Here is a 16,374-nt window from a genome sequence, read left to right on the forward strand (position 1 = left end):
TGTGGACATAAGTGCCACTAGGCAAAAGTCACCGAGGCAGGTCACCAAACTCTTCTTGGGCACAGGTGTAATTGAAGTCCACTTGAAGCAGGTGGGCAGCACACACTGCCAGAGCGAGAGGTTGAAGATATCCATGACCACACCAGCCAGTTGGTCAGCACAACCTCCGGTTTAAAATAACCCAATGTCTCGGCCTCCACAGCCATCGGTGGCAATGAATTCCACAAATTCACCACCCTCTGGCTGAAGAAATTCACCTGTGCTGATGGTCTCACAGATCTAATCACTTCTCCACCTCCAACTTTCACCTAAGAAGATAAAGTTTCACCTTTAAACCTGTCGGAATAACTATGTCAGCAGATTCATTTTCACGCATCTCTCTACATCCTGTAGGTTGAGAGATGGCATTCTACCTGTTGACCTTTCCGACACGGAATCTGTCCGGGCAATGAGGCACAGTCTGTGGTATTATATAATTGCAACTATACTTCAACCTGGGCATGAATATCTCTCACTCAGCCCCTTGATTCACATGCTGAAAGTCAAAGTATCTAAGTATGTATACTACCTTGTGGCTCCTTCAGGTTGGGTTGGTTCCTTAAAATTGTCATATCCAGGGAAGGGGAGTAATGGTGACAAGCTCCCACTACCTATTAAATGCTCCCAATGGCGTGTGTCTCAAATAGCCTCCGACAACCAAGTCCAGTTCCTGGCCTTCACGTGTGGCTTAGCTACTAAGCCCGGCAGAACCATTTCTACTGACAGAAGGGACAAATGGGGGTTACTGGTGCCTTAAAACCAGTCGCTTCTGGCAGATGGGGCTCATCGGCCGTGGTTGGCAGCTCATCTAGAAGAAGGGAAACTCTGATCTCGAACTTCTGCTGCCTTGTGGCTATATCCACTCATGGGGAAAGTTTCAGGCATAAACCGCAAGGAAAAATCTGTAGCTGGAGTCCCTGAGGCAGTCCTACGTTAAGTTCAACGCTGACTGGCAACTACACTGCTGCTGCTAAACTATATTTAGCTCTGACATTCCTTTGGATTCATCAGCTGCATGGAGCATTGGTCGGCGGGGAGGATGTGGTCTGCTACATGGGCAAATGCTTGCTCTCCACATCGTACTGTGCAGGCTTGCATAACGTGTAGACTCAATATCCATGATTATCTCCGACCAACGGAGAGCCTCATGCTACCTTGAGATTTGCTTTCTTTCAAGTATTTACAGGAAAATAAAGAAAGACATAAGACAATGGCCATTCAGCCCATCCAGTCTGCTCCAGCATTCCATGATGGCTGATTTATTATCCCCTCCAATCCCATTCTCTGCGACCTTTGACATCTTTACCTATCACCAAGCACCTATCAACCTCTACTTTAAATATACCCAATGCCTTGCCTCCACAGCTATCTGTGGTAATGAATTTCACCACACTCTGGCTAAATGCTCTGTGCTCTAAAGAGAAGGCCTTCTATTATGAGGCTGTGCACTCTGGTCCTGGACTTGGGCCACTATAGGAAACGTCCTCTAGTCCCTGCCTGAAAAATCGACTGTTTACTCTTTTCCATAGATGCTGCCTGGCCTGCTGAGTTCCTCCAGTGTGTGTTGCTTAGATTTCCAGCCTCCGCAGATTTTCTCATATTTGTGATAGGAAACATCCTCTTCTCATCCACTCTATCAAGGCCTTTCAATATTTGACCGGTTTCAATGAGATCCCCCTCGTTCTTCTAAACAGCAGCAAGTACAGGGACAGACCCTTATCCGCTCCTCATACATTAACCCTTTCATTACCGGGATTGTTTTTCTGAACTTCTGGACCCTCTCCAATGGCAGAGCATTCTTTAAGATAAGGTGCCCAAAAGTCCAAGCGCGATCTAACCAATGCCTTATTTTATGAAAAACTCGACATAAACAAAGACTAGTAAACATCCAATATGCAAAAGAAGACAAATTGTGCAAAGGACTCAATAAATATGTTTACATTTTGAGATCACGAGTTGAAGAATTCTTGAAAGTGCGTCTGTAGGTTGTGGAGTTGAGGTGAGTGAAGTTGTCCATGCTACTTCAGGAGCTTCAGAAGCAACAGCAGTACATTACAACACTTGATAATAGAGAAAGATAAGAATTACAGTAAAAATATATATTTAGTGCAAAAAAAGGAAATAAGAAGTAGTGAGGCATGGGTTCAATGTCCATTCAGAAATTGGATTGCAGAGGGGAAGAAGCTGTTCCTGGATCACTGAGTGTGTGCTCACACACTTCTGTACCTCCTCCCGACGGTAGCAATGAAAACAAGGCATAACCTGGGTGATGGGGGTCCTTAATGATCGATGCTGCCTTTTTTGAGGCATCACTGCTTCAACTGTCCCTGAACCTGATGGTGTGGGACCTATGGCTCCCGTCCCTGTTTCCTGATGGCAGTAATAGGACAAGAGCACAGCCAGAGGCCATTTCCCAAGGTGCAAATGACTCATATACTTACTTACTGGGGCACAGGCCGTCAACAGCAGCTTGCTAGAGTCCGCCGTCCTGGGCCAGTCTTTCGATTTTCCCCCAGGTGTAGCCCTTCTGTGAAGATCCTTCTCTCCCAGGGATGGGAACTTAGGAGCTCCTGCTGGCGTTTCTGTAGTGCTGGGTTTTTATGGGATGGGGTTGCTAGCACCATGCCCAACCCTCCTCCCATCACAGCCAGGCTTGTCGCCGTCCACGGCGGAGTTAAATGGCTAATGGGGGGGGTTAATTTTCAGGTGATTGAAGGAAAGTGGAAGGGTTATATCTCAGGTTTTGACACTGAGTGGTGAGTGCATGGACTGCCCTCCCAATGATGGTTTAGGGGCAAATATATCAGGGGCATTTAAGAACTTAAGATGCATTTAGAGCTCAGTGGATGAGTATAATTGCTTTCTCTGATCACTGGCCATTTCCAGATTAAGAACATCTGACTTATGGAAACTTAAGTTAGATTTCTTAAATTTTTGACTTCCAGAAGCTGCCGTGCACGTTTGGTAGTGCCTTCTTAACCAGAATTGTTGTTTGCATGATTTTTATTTATTTTTTTCTCTTGCACATCGAGGGTTGGTCTTTTATTTTTATTTTCATTTGTTTTTTTTTTAATTGGGTTCTTTCAGGTTTCTTGAGCAAGCAAATATCAAAGTTGGGTAATTTATACATTCTTTGATAATCAATGAATCTTGAACTTAAGTGGAGTTTATTTGTTATGCACAAGCACGATGAGTTATAGGTACAACGAGAATCCTGCAGCATCATTGACACAAACATTCAGTCAAGACACAAAACATAAAATATACAAGGTGCAACCTACACTCTTGGCAAGCTGATGGTGCAGTGGCAAGAGTACTGGACTTCGAAGTGAGTGGTATGAATCTGGCCACTTCCTTTCACGCTTTCCATCTGTGCTTGGTGGAGCATCATAAGAACATAAGACATAGGAGCAAAATTAGGCCATTCAGCCCATCTAGTCTACTCCACCATTCCATCATGGCTGATTCCAGATCCCACTCAACCCCATACATCTGCCTTCTCGCTATATCCTTTGATGCCCTGATCGATCAGGAAATGATCAACTTCTGCCTTAAATACACTCAAGGAATTGGCCTCCACTACAGACTGCGGCAGAGCATTCCACAGATTCACTACCCTGTGGCTAAAAAAATATCCTTCTTACCTCTGTTCCAAAGGGTTGCCCCTCAGTTTTGAAGCTGTGCCTTCTACTTCTGGATACTCCCACCATACGAAACATGCTCTCCACATCCACTCTATCTAGTCCTGTCAACATCTGGTAGGTTTCAATGAGATCCTCTGCATTCTTCTAAATGCAAGTGAGTACAGGCCCAAAGCTGCCAAATGCTCCTCATATGTTAACCCCTTCATTCCCGGAATTATCCTCGCGAACCTCCTCTGGACCTTTTCCAATGACAACACATCCTTTCTAAGATATGGGGTATGGTGCCCAAAACTGTTGACAATACTCCAAGTGCGGCGTGACTACTGTCTTATAAAGCGTCAGCATTATCTTCTTTTTTTCACATTCTATTCCCCTTGAAATAAATGCCAAATTGCATTGCCTTCTTTATCACAGACTCAACTTGTAAATTAACCTTCTGGGAGTCTTGCATGAGGACTCCTAAGTCCCTCTGCACCTCTGATGTTTGAACCTTCTCCCCATTTAGATAATAGTCTGCACTATTTTTCCTTTTACCAAAATGCATTATCATACATTTCCCAACACTGGATTCCATCTGCCACTTTTTTGCCCATTCTTCCAGTTTGTCTTAAGTCCTGCTGTAATCGCATTGCTTCCTCAGCACTACCTATCCCTCCACCTATCTTCATATCATCTGCAAACTTTGCCACAAAGCCATCAATTCCATTATCCAAATCTTTGTCAAGCAATGTGAAAAGTAGCAGTCCCAATACTGACCCTTGAGGAATGCCACGAGTCACCAGCAGCCAACCAGAAAAGGCCCCTTTTATTGGTGCCTCCTACCTGTCAACCAGAATCTTTCTTGTAATGGCATAGGATTCTGTCTTGTCAAGCAGCCTCATGTGTGACACCTTAATAAATGCCTTCTGAAAATCCCAGTAAATGACATCCACTACCTCTCCTTTGTCCACCCTGCTTGTTACTTCTTTGAAGAGCTCTAACAGATTTGTCAGGCAAGATTTCCCTTTACAGAAATCATGCTGACTTTGACTTATTTTATCATTAGTCTCCAAGTAGCTTAAAAGCTCATCCTTAATAATTCACTCCAACACTTTCCTAACCTCTGAAGTTAAGCTAACTGGCCTATAATTTCCTTCCTCCCTTTGTAAAGAGTGGAGTGACACTTGCAATCTTCCAGTCCTCCGGGACCATGCCAGAATCAAGTGATTCTTGAAAGATCATGACCAACGCATCTGTTATCTCAGCAGCAACCGCTCTCAGGACTCTGGGATGTAGTCTATATGGTCCAGTTGACTTAACCTTAAAATATTTGAGTTTGCCTGGCACTTTTTCCTTTGTAATAGCAATTACACCAACTCCTGATCCCTGACACTCACGGACCTCTGGCACATTGCTGGTGTCTTCCACAATGAAGACTGATGCAAAGTACCCATTAAGTTCACCTGCCATTTCTTTATCCCCCATTACTACCTCACCAGCATCATTTTCCAGAGGTTCAACATCAACTCTCACTTCCCTTTAACTCTTTATATAATGGAAATAACTTCTGGTATCCTGCTTTATATTATTGGCTAGTCTGCCCTCATATTTAGCCTTTTTTCCCTTCTCTTCACTTTTTAGTTACCTTTGGTTGGCTAGCACCTGAAGCTGGCAACTCAGCCTCATAACAAATGCTAAAGAAACAGCAAAGTTGCCTCCCGATGCCCCACAAGGCTCAGGGCGGAGCAACAACAATACACTCAGTGGCCTCTTTATTGGGTAGCTCCCGTAGCTAATAAAGTGGCTACTGAGTAGGAGTGTGAGTTTGTGATCTTCTGCTGCTGTAGCCCATCCATTTCAAGGTTCGACGTGTTGTGCATCCAGAGATACTCTTCTGCACACCACTGTTGTAACGTGTGGTTATTTGAGTTACTGTCACCTTCCTGTCAGCTTGAACCAGTCTGCCCATTCTCCTCTAGCAAGGCATTTTTTGCCCAAAGAACTGCCACTCACTGGGTTTTTTTTTGGCTTTTCGCACCATTCTGTTTAAACTCTAGAGGCTGTTGTGCGTCGTTGTACACTTCAGTAGAGAGTATCCCAAGAAGCTGCATGCCTGCTTGGTACGGAAACTGCCCTGCTGCAGGCTGGAAGACTCGACAACGGATGAACCAAACTGCCTAATGCAACGCCAGCTCCAGCCTACCTATCATCAAGGGCATACTATACGCAGAAGGGTGCTGGAAGAGGGCCTTTAACATCATGAACGTTCCCATCCACCCTGCGCATGGACTGTTTGTCCCACTCCCATCAGGAAGGAGGCTACATAGCATCCACACCAGGACCACCAGACTCAAAAACAGTTACTCTCCTCAAGCAGTAAGGCTGATCAATGCCTCCACCCACTAACCCACCCTACCACACCCCCAGCCACCACTACTTTATCATTTCCCGTCAGAGAAACCTTATGTACCAACACTCCGGGACATAGCTTCACTTTATGGACATACAATCAATTTATGTGTACAAGCTATCTTAGAAATTTATATTTATTGTGCTTTTTATCTTATTTCAATTTATTTTTTTCTAAGCTCAAACTGATACAACCTGAGGTACAGGCATAGCCAAGCACAATCATTTGTCAGTTTCTAGGAATTTTCGGACTATTCTAGTGGTGCTAGTGTTGTGGCTTTATGGAGATTTACATAGATATTGCTGTGTAGGTCTGATTGTCTAATGTGTAGTGCCTTTGGGATGATACCAGTTGTAGATATTTCCATTGGGACGATATATACCGTGTTCATGTTCCAAGCTCTTTCAATTTCCTCTTTTAATTCAGCATATTTCCAGTGTTTTTCACTTATTAATTTCTGTATGTTTTAGATTAGATTATGAAGACACACAGTCCTCTTTTATTGTCATTTAGTAATGCATGCATTAAGAAATGATACAATATTCCTCCTGTGTGATATCACAAAACACAGGACAGACCAAGACTGAAAAAACTAACAAAACCACGTAATTATAACATATAGTTACAACAGTGCAACAATACCATAACTTGATGAAGAAGTCCATGAGCACAGTAAAAAGTTCAAAGTCTCTCGAAAGTCCCACATCTCACACAGACGGGAGAAGCAAGAAAACTCTCCCTGCCATGCCCGACCACAGTCCGACTCTGAGTCGTCCGAAAACTTCGAGCTCTGATCAGCCCTCCGATACTGAGTACCGAGCATCATCTCTATCTGAACGATTCGACCTCAATCTCGGTTGCCGGCAGCAGGCAAAGCCAGGGATTTTGAGGCCTTCCCTCCGGAAGATTCTCGATCACGCAGTAACGACAGCAGCGAACGGGCGTTTCAGAAATTTCTCAAGATGTTCCTCTGTGCTTTCATGTCTGTCTGTTAAGTGTGTGTTTGGAATGGTTATGTATATTAAGTAAGTTGTTCTTACTTGTTTATCCTATATTATTATTATTATTTACTTTTGTCTCGGCTCAAACTGATAAAACCTAAGGTATGGGCAGAGCCAAACACAGTTATTTCTTAATTGCTAGGAACTTTCGGACTAATCTAGTGTGTTTTGTATTGTGGCTTTCCGTAGATTTGTATAGATACTATTATTATCATTGCTTTGTTCTTTATCTTAATTGTGTTTTTTTTTGTGTGGTGTGTCAGATCCACAGTAGCAATTATTATATTTTCCTTTACACTTGTACTGGAAATGACCATTAAACAACTTTGAATCCTTAATCTTGAAACCCCAGGAGATCAACAGTTTCTGAGATACCCAAAACCACCCCATCTGGCACCAGCAACCATTCCACAGTAAAAGTCACTTAGATCACATTTCTTCCCCATTCCGTAGTTTGGACTGAACAACTGAACCTCTTGGACCATGTCTGCATGGTTTTTTGCACTGAGCAGCCGTCAGATGATTGGCTGATTAGATATTTGCATTAAAGACGGGTGTACAGGTCTACAATTAAAGTGACCCATCAGTGAATATGCGTACGTTCAAATAGCAGAACTGGTTTCCTACCTCCCTCCACTTTTTGTAATTGTTCTTTCTAATCAGTTTTACTTGCTTTAATTCCAGTCAATATAATACTATTGAGATATTTTTGTGTATTTTCTGACTTATGAATATCTGTAAAAACAGACCCTGCTCATTACCCAGAGATGGCCTGTACAACTATTCTTTGGTACTTTCTGAAGCTGTTCCACGTTCCATAAGTCTGCAGGGAGTGATGTGACAAGTGTCAAGGGAGTTTTTATTGGCTTTAATCTTCTGCAAAGCTATTAGGCGAATTTTTAGACATCCCAATGGGATACTGCCTGACTGTCAGAATAAGCAGAGGGCAGGACTTGCTGCATCCGAAGAAGCATTATATTTTGGAGAGAGTGCAGTAGAAGACAGTGAAAATAGAACACAAAACATAGAACATTATAGCACAGTACAGGCTCTTTGGCCCACGGCATTGAAATGACCTTTTAACCTACTCGAAGATCAATCTAACCCTTCGCTCCTATATAACCCTCCAATGTTCTGTCATCAATGTACCCCTTATGTATCAGCCTCCACAATCACTCCTGGCAGGTTCCATGTACCCAACACTCTGTGTAAAAAATCTTACCTCTGACATTTCCCCTATACTTTCCTAAAATCATCTTAAACAATGCCCCCTCATATTAGCCATTACCGCCTTGGAAAAAAAATCTCTGGCTGTCCACTTGATCTATGCCTCTTATCATCTTGTACACTTCTATCAAGTCACGTTCATCCTCCTTCACTCCAAAGAGAAAAGCTATCTTTATATGACATAATCCAGGCAGCATCCTGGTAAATCTTCTCTGCACCCTCACCAAAGCTTCCACATCCTTCCTATTATGAGCTAACCAGAACTGAACACAATACTCCAAGTGTGGTCAAACCAGAGTTTTATAGAGCTACAACATTACCCTGAAGCTCATGAAATGAATCCCTTGACTAGTGAAGGCCAACGTAGCATACAGCTTCTTAATCTCCCTGTCAACTTGCTCGGGAACTTTGAGGGGTCTACAGACATGGATCCCAAGATCCTTCAGTTCCTCCACACTGCCATGAATCTGACCATTAAACCCTGCATTCTGCCTTCAAATTCAACCTTCCAAAATGAATCACTTCACAATGGGATGTGAAGAAAACAAGATGACCATCTAATGTTGAGAACCTAGGAGCTTTGAGCAAATGTCTCAGATTCATTTATGTGTCATATATGCTTCAAAACATAAAGTGAAATGTGTTGCTTGTGCTAGCGACCAACACACCCAAAAGCAGCATCCATCATCAGGGCCCCCACCACCCAGGACATGATCCCTTCTCACTGCTGCCATCAGGAAGGAGGTACAGGAGCCTCAGGACCCACACCACCAAGTTCAGGAACAGTTATTACCCTCAACCATAGGGGACAACTTCACCAAACTTCACTTGGCTCATCACTGAACTGCTCCCACAAACCATGGACTCACTTTCTAAGACCCTCCATCTCATGTTCTCAATATTTATTGCTTACTTGATAATAATTATTATTATTTCTAAGGATGTGTAGCTGGGGATGCCCCCAGCATGCCCCCAATGCATGGGAGAACAACATAGAACACAACAAAACAACCACAGCAAAACAAGCCCTTTTCCTCACCCCCCATCCACCCGTAAACCCACTCAAACCCACACAGACAGTATTTAACTGCAGATCAGGCACCTTCACGGCCTGCAGCCTCCAGTGGCCTCGCAGAATCTCAGACACTGGGCCTCTGACTCCCTAATAGCTGCAGATTTCTAGAGCTTCGGCCATCGGGCTACCATCTCTGAACTTGTAATCGACTTTCATGCTTTGACCTTCAGTATCGGCCCTAGAACTAACCCAATCCCTCACAGGTAAAGATCTCCCCACCACTGAGCATACCTACACGAAAAGCTGTCACAGGAAAGCAGCATCCAACATCAGGGACCCCCACCACCGAGGCTGTGCTCTCTTCTCACTGCTACCATCAGGAAAAAGGTTCAGGAATCTCAAGACTCACACCACCAGGTTCAGGAACACTTCAACCATCAGGGTCTTGAACCAGTGGTGCTAACTTCATTCAACTTCACTTGCCCCACCATTGAAATGTTACAACCATCTCATGTTCTCAGTATTTATTGCTTATTTATTTATTATTATTATTTCTTCTTTTAGCATTTGCGCAGTTTGTCGTCTTTTGCATTCCGGTTGAACACCCTAGTTGGGTGGTCTTTCATTGATTTTGTTATTCTATATATTTATTGATTATGCCCACAAGAAAATTAAAATCAGAGATGTACAAGACCTTAAGACACAGGAGCAGAATTAGGGCATTCAGCACATCAAGTCTGCTCCACCATTCCATCTTGGCTGAACCCGCATCCCACTCAAAACCATACACCTGCCTTCTCACCATAGCCTTTTATGCCCTGACCGATCAATTGTTTGGTTTAAACATACTCACGGTCTGGGCCTCCACCACAGTCTGTGGCAGAACATTCCACAGATTCACTACTCTCTGCCGAAAAAAAAAAACTCCTCCGTACCTCTGTTCTAAAGGGTTACCCCTCAGTTTTGTGCCTGCTCTGGACATCCCCACCATATAGAGTCCTTTCGACATTCAGTGAGATTCCCATGCATTCCAGTGAGTACAGGCCCAGAGCTGCCAGACACTCCTCACAAGTTAATTCCTTCATTCCCAGAATCATCCTTGTGAACCTCCTCTAGACTCTCTCCAAGACAATATGGTGGAATTCTTCATTAAGGTGGAGAGTGACATAGTTAATTCAGAAACAAAGGTTCTGAACTTAAAGAAGGGTAACTTTGAAGGTATGAGACATGAATTAGCTAGGATAGACTGGCAAATGACACTTAAAGGGTTGACAGTGGATCTGCAATGGCAAGCATTTAAAGAGCGCATGGATGAACTACTACAATTGTTCATCCCAGTTTGGCAAAAGAATAAATCAAGGAAGGTAGTGCACCCGTGGCTGACAAGGGAAATTAGGGATAGTATCAATTCCAAAGAAGAAGCATACAAATTAGCCAGAAAAAGTGGCTCACCTGAGGACTGGGAGAAATTCAGAGTCCAGCAGAGGAGGACAAAGGGCTTAATTAGGAAGGGGAAAAAAGATTATGAGAGAAAACTGGCAGGGAACATAAAAACTGACTGTAAAAGCTTTTATAGATACGTGAAAAGAAAAAGATTGGTTAAGACAAATGTAGGTCCCCTACAGACAGAAACAGGTGAATTATGGGGAGCAAGGACATGGCAGACCAATTGAATAGCTACTTTGGTTCTGTCTTCACTAAGGAGGACATAAATAATCTTCTGGAAATAGTAGGGGACAGAGGGTCCAGTGAGATGGAGGAAGTGAGGGAAATACATGTTAGTAGGGAAGTGGTGTTAGGTAAATTGAAGGAATTAAAGGCAGATAAATCCCCAGGGCCAGATGGTCTGCCTCCCAGAGTGCTTAAGGAAGTAGCCCAAGAAATAGTGGATGCATTAGTGATAATTTTTCAAAACTCTTTAGATTCTGGACTTGTTCCTGAGGATTGGAGGGTGGCTAATGTAACCCCACCTTTTAAAAAAGGAGGGAGAGAGAAACCGGGGAATTATAGACCGGTTAGCCTAACATCGGTGGTGGGGAAAATGCTAGAGTCAATTATCAAAGATATGATAACAGCACATTTGGAAAGCGGTGAAATCATTGGACAAAGTCAGCATGGAATTGTGAAAGGAAAATCATGTCTGACGAATCTCATAGAATTCTTTGAGGATGTAACTAGTAGAGTGGATAGGGGAGAACCAGTGGATATGGTATATTTGAATTTTCAAAAGGCTTTTGACAAAGTCCCACACAGGAGATTAATGTGCAAACTTAAAGCACACGGTATTGGGGGTAAGGTATTGATGTGGATAGAGAATTGCTTGGCAGACAGGAAGCAAAGAGTGGGAATAAACGGGACCTTTTCAGAATGGCAGGCAGTGACTAGTGGGGTACCGCAAGGCTCAGTGCTGGGACCCAAGTTGTTTACAATATATATTAATGACTTAGGTGAGGGAATTAAATGCAGCATCTCCAAGTTTGCAGATGACATGAAGCTGGGCGGCAGTGTTAGCTGTGGGGAGGATGCTAAGAGGATGCAGGGTGACTTGGATAGGTTAGGTGAGTGGGCAAATTCATGGCAGATGCAATTTAATGTGGATAAATGTGAGGTTATCCACTTTGGTGGCAAAAACAGGAAAACAGATTATTATCTGAATGGTGGCCAATTAGGAAAAGGGGAGGTGCAACGAGACCTGGGTGTCATTATACACCAGTCATTGAAAGTGGGCATGCAGGTACAGCGGGCGGTGAAAAAGACGAATGGTATGCTGGCATTCATAGCAAGAGGATTCGAGTTACAGGAGCAGGGAGGTACTACTGCAGTTGTGCAAAGCCTTGGTGAGACCACACCTGGAGTATTGTGTGCAGTTTTGGTCCCCTAATCTGAGGAAAGACGTCCTTGCCATAGAAGGAGTACAAAGAAGGTTCACCAGATTGATTCCTGGGATGGCAGGACTTTCATATGATGAAAGACTGGATCGACTAGGCTTATACTCGTTGGAATTTAGAAGACTGAGGGGGGATCTTATTGAAATGTATAAAATCCTAAAGGGATTGGACAGGCTAGATGCAGGAAGATTGTTCCCGATGTTGGGGAAGTCCAGAATGAGGGGTCACAGTTTGAGGATAAAGGGGAAGCCTTTTAGGACCGAGATTAGGAAAAATTTCTTCACACAGAGAGTGGTGAATCTGTGGAATACTCTGCCACAGGAAACAGTTGAGGCCAGTTCATTGGATATATTTAAGAGGGAGTTAGATATGGCCCTTGTGGCTAAAGGAATCGGGGGTATGGAGGGAAGGCAGGTACAAGGTTCTGAGTTGGATGATCAGCCATGATCATACTGAATGGCGGTGCAGGCTCGAAGGGCTGAATGGCCTACTCCTGCACCTATTTTCTGTGTTTCTATCCTTTCTGAGATATGGGGCCCAAAACTGTTGATGATGCTCCAAGTGCGATGTGACTAGTGTCTTATGAAGCCTCAGCATTATCTCCTTGCTTTTATATTCTATTCCCCTTGAAATAAATGCCAACATTCAATTTCCCTTCTTTACCACAGACTCAACCTGTAAATTAACCTTCTGGGAGTCTTGCATGAAGACTCCCAAGTCCCTTTGCACCTAAGATGTTTGAATTTTCTCCCCATTTCGATAATAATCTGCACTTTAGTTCCTTTTACCAAAATGAATTATCTTACATTTCCCAACACTGTATTCCATCTGCCACTTTTATGTCCATTCTTCCAATTTGTCTAAGTCCTTCAGCAATCACATTGCTTCCTCAGCACTACCTACCAATACACCTATCTTCGTTTCATCTGCAAACTTAGCCACAAAGCCATCAATTCCATATGGCATATGGTGACATATAAAGTACATTTATTATTACAAAGTATGTATGCGGTATACAACCCTGAAATTCATCTTCCCGCAGACAGCCACACAACAAAGAAACACCGTGGAATCCATTCAAAGAAAAACATCAAACACCAAATATGTGAAGGAAAGAAAAATTCTTGAAAATGGCAAAAAAAAAGTAACACACAGAATCTTAAACAAAAGTTAGTGGAGATTAACATTCATTTTGAGTGTCGGGAGTGTGGATGCAAGGAAGGAGATATTTGAACATTATATGCAATTCAAAGGAAGCATTGTATATATACTGTAACTATAAAATTGTCATGTAATATTGGGTTGAGCAGGCCTCTTCTTCTGAGAGTGTCTTGAATAGCCGCTCTTCGTTCTGAATAAACTTCTATATCCATTAGCTCCACAGTTACAACAGGAGGGAAGGGTTAGACTGATCTTAGAGTTTGTTAAAAGGTTGGCACAATATTGTGGGCTGAAGGGCCTGTATTGAGCTGTAGTGTTTTAAAAATAACAATGGCTCTGGAAGTGTGCACAGCATTGATGATTAGGGATGAGCACACTTCATTATATTAGACACTGTCATCTCTATTGAGGTTGCTATCCAACGAGCTCTTTCAAAAATAAATGCCTGTCACACTGAGTAATTTGGACTGAATCTCATGACCATGTCTGCATGCTTTTATGCATTGAAATTGCTGCCATATGATTGATTGATTAGATATTTGCATTAGCGAGCAAGTGCACATGTGTACCTATTAAAGTGGCCACTTGGTGCAAGACTCATAAGTTTGAAACAGTACAGTGAAAATTAACCAGGATGTTGTTTGGTATTGAGGGCCTAAATTATCGGGAATGGTTGAAAAAGATAGGACTTTATTCCATACAGCATATGAGAATGGGGGGAGATTTGATAGAGGTATACAGAATTATGTGAGGTATAGATAGGGTAAATGTAAACAGAGATTTTCCACTGAGGTTGGGTGAGGCCAGTACTGGAGGTCATGGGTTAAAGGTGAAAGGAGAAATGTTAAAGGGGAACCTGATGTGGGTCTTTCTTCCTCACTCAGAGGGTGGTGAGAGTGTGGATCGAGCTGCCAGTGGAAGTGCTGGATACAGGTCTGACTGCAACATTTAAGAGAACATTGCACAGGTACATGGATGGGAAGGGTATGGAGGGCTATGGGCCAGGTGGGGATTGATTGGACTAGGAAGAATAACAGTTTAGCACAGACTAGATGGACCAAAGGGCCTGTTTCTGTGCTGTAGTGCTCTATGACTAGATTTGTGAACCTTTCATGAGGTTAAATTTGTTTCTTTTTAAATTTGTAGGTAAAATGAAAATGAGTTTACAAAACTGAGTCTATCTTATGAAATCAATGTTGCTTGGGATTGCCATTAATGACTAATATACACAGTAGTTATTTTTAAACCCAACTCTCTTCTGTGATATTATTGAGCAATATCAATAATAATGCAATTGAATACTACATGGATAGAGCAGTACAGTGTAGGTACAGGCCATTTGGCCCACAACATTATGCTGAACCAGCTAAAAAATAAATCAAAAGCATCCAAACACTAACCCCTCCTACCTAAACCATGTCAATATCCTTCCACCTTCCTTATATCTATATGCCTTTCCAATGCATAGGATTGGATAAGGGTAGTTAGGTGGGACAGGTGTGAGTGAATGTTCAGTCCCAGGTGTGGATTGATGGAACAGGTGTGAGTGAATGTTCAGTCCCAGGTGTGGATGGATAGGACAGGTGTGAGTGAATGTTCAGTCCCAGGTGTGGATTGATGGAACAGGTGTGAGTGAATGTTCAGTCCCAGGTGTGGATGGATAGGACAGGTGTGAGTGAATATTCAGTCCCAGGTGTGGATGGATAGGACAGGTGTGAGTGAATATTCAGTCCCAGGTGTGGATGGATAAGACAGGTGTGAGTGAATATTCAGTCCCAGGTGTGGATGGATAGGACAGGTGTGAGTGAATGTTCAGTCCCAGGTGTGGATGGATAGGACAGGTGTGAGTGAATGTTCAGTCCCAGGTGTGGATGGATAGGACAGGTGTGAGTGAATGTTCAGTCCCAGGTGTGGATGGATAGGACAGGTGTGAGTGAATGTTCAGTCCCAGGTGTGGATGGATAGGACAGGTGTGAGTGAATGTTCAGTCCCAGGTGTGGATGGATAGGACAGGTGTGAGTGAATGTTCAGTCCCAGATGTGGATGGATAGGACAGGTGTGAGTGAATGTTCAGTCCCAGGTGTGGATGGATAGGACAGGTGTGAGTGAATGTTCAGTCCCAGGTGTGGATGGATAGGACAGGTGTGAGTGAATGTTCAGTCCCAGGTGTGGATGGATAGGACAGGTGTGAGTGAATGTTCAGTCCCAGGTGTGGATGGATAGGACAGGTGTGAGTGAATGTTCAGTCCCAGGTGTGGATGGATAGGACAGGTGTGAGTGAATGTTCAGTCCCAGGTGTGGATGGATAGGACAGGTGTGAGTGAATGTTCAGTCCCAGGTGTGGATGGATAGGACAGGTGTGAGTGAATGTTCAGTCCCAGGTGTGGATGGATAGGACAGGTGTGAGTGAATGTTCAGTCCCAGGTGTGGATGGATAGGACAGGTGTGAGTGAATGTTCAGTCCCAGGTGTGGATGGATAGGACAGGTGTGAGTGAATGTTCAGTCCCAGGTGTGGATGGATAGGACAGGTGTGAGTGAATGTTCAGTCCCAGGTGTGGATGGATAGGACAGGTGTGAGTGAATGTTCAGTCCCTGGTGTGGTTGGGTAGGACAGGTGTGAGTGAATGTTCAGTCCCAGGTGTGGATGGATAGGACAGGTGTGAGTGAATGTTCAGTCCCAGGTGTGGATGGATAGGACAGGTGTGAGTGAATGTTCAGTCCCAGATGTGGATGGATAGGACAGGTGTGAGTGAATATTCAGTCCCAGGTGTGGATGGATAGGACAGGTGTGAGTGAATGTTCAGTCCCAGGTGTGGATGGATAGGACAGGTGTGAGTGAATGTTCAGTCCCAGGTGTGGATGGATAGGACAGGTGTGAGTGAATATTCAGTCCCAGGTGTGGATGGATAGGACAGGTGTGAGTAAGGGCGCAGTGCTCTGCTGCCAGCCGGTGAAAGAGGTGCGTGTACGACTGCGCGTGCACCCCATTACCTTTGCCTGTGTCCGGTG

The sequence above is a fragment of the Mobula birostris genome, chromosome 1 (genome assembly GCF_030028105.1).
Source record: "Mobula birostris isolate sMobBir1 chromosome 1, sMobBir1.hap1, whole genome shotgun sequence".
Taxonomy (NCBI): domain Eukaryota; kingdom Metazoa; phylum Chordata; class Chondrichthyes; order Myliobatiformes; family Myliobatidae; genus Mobula; species Mobula birostris.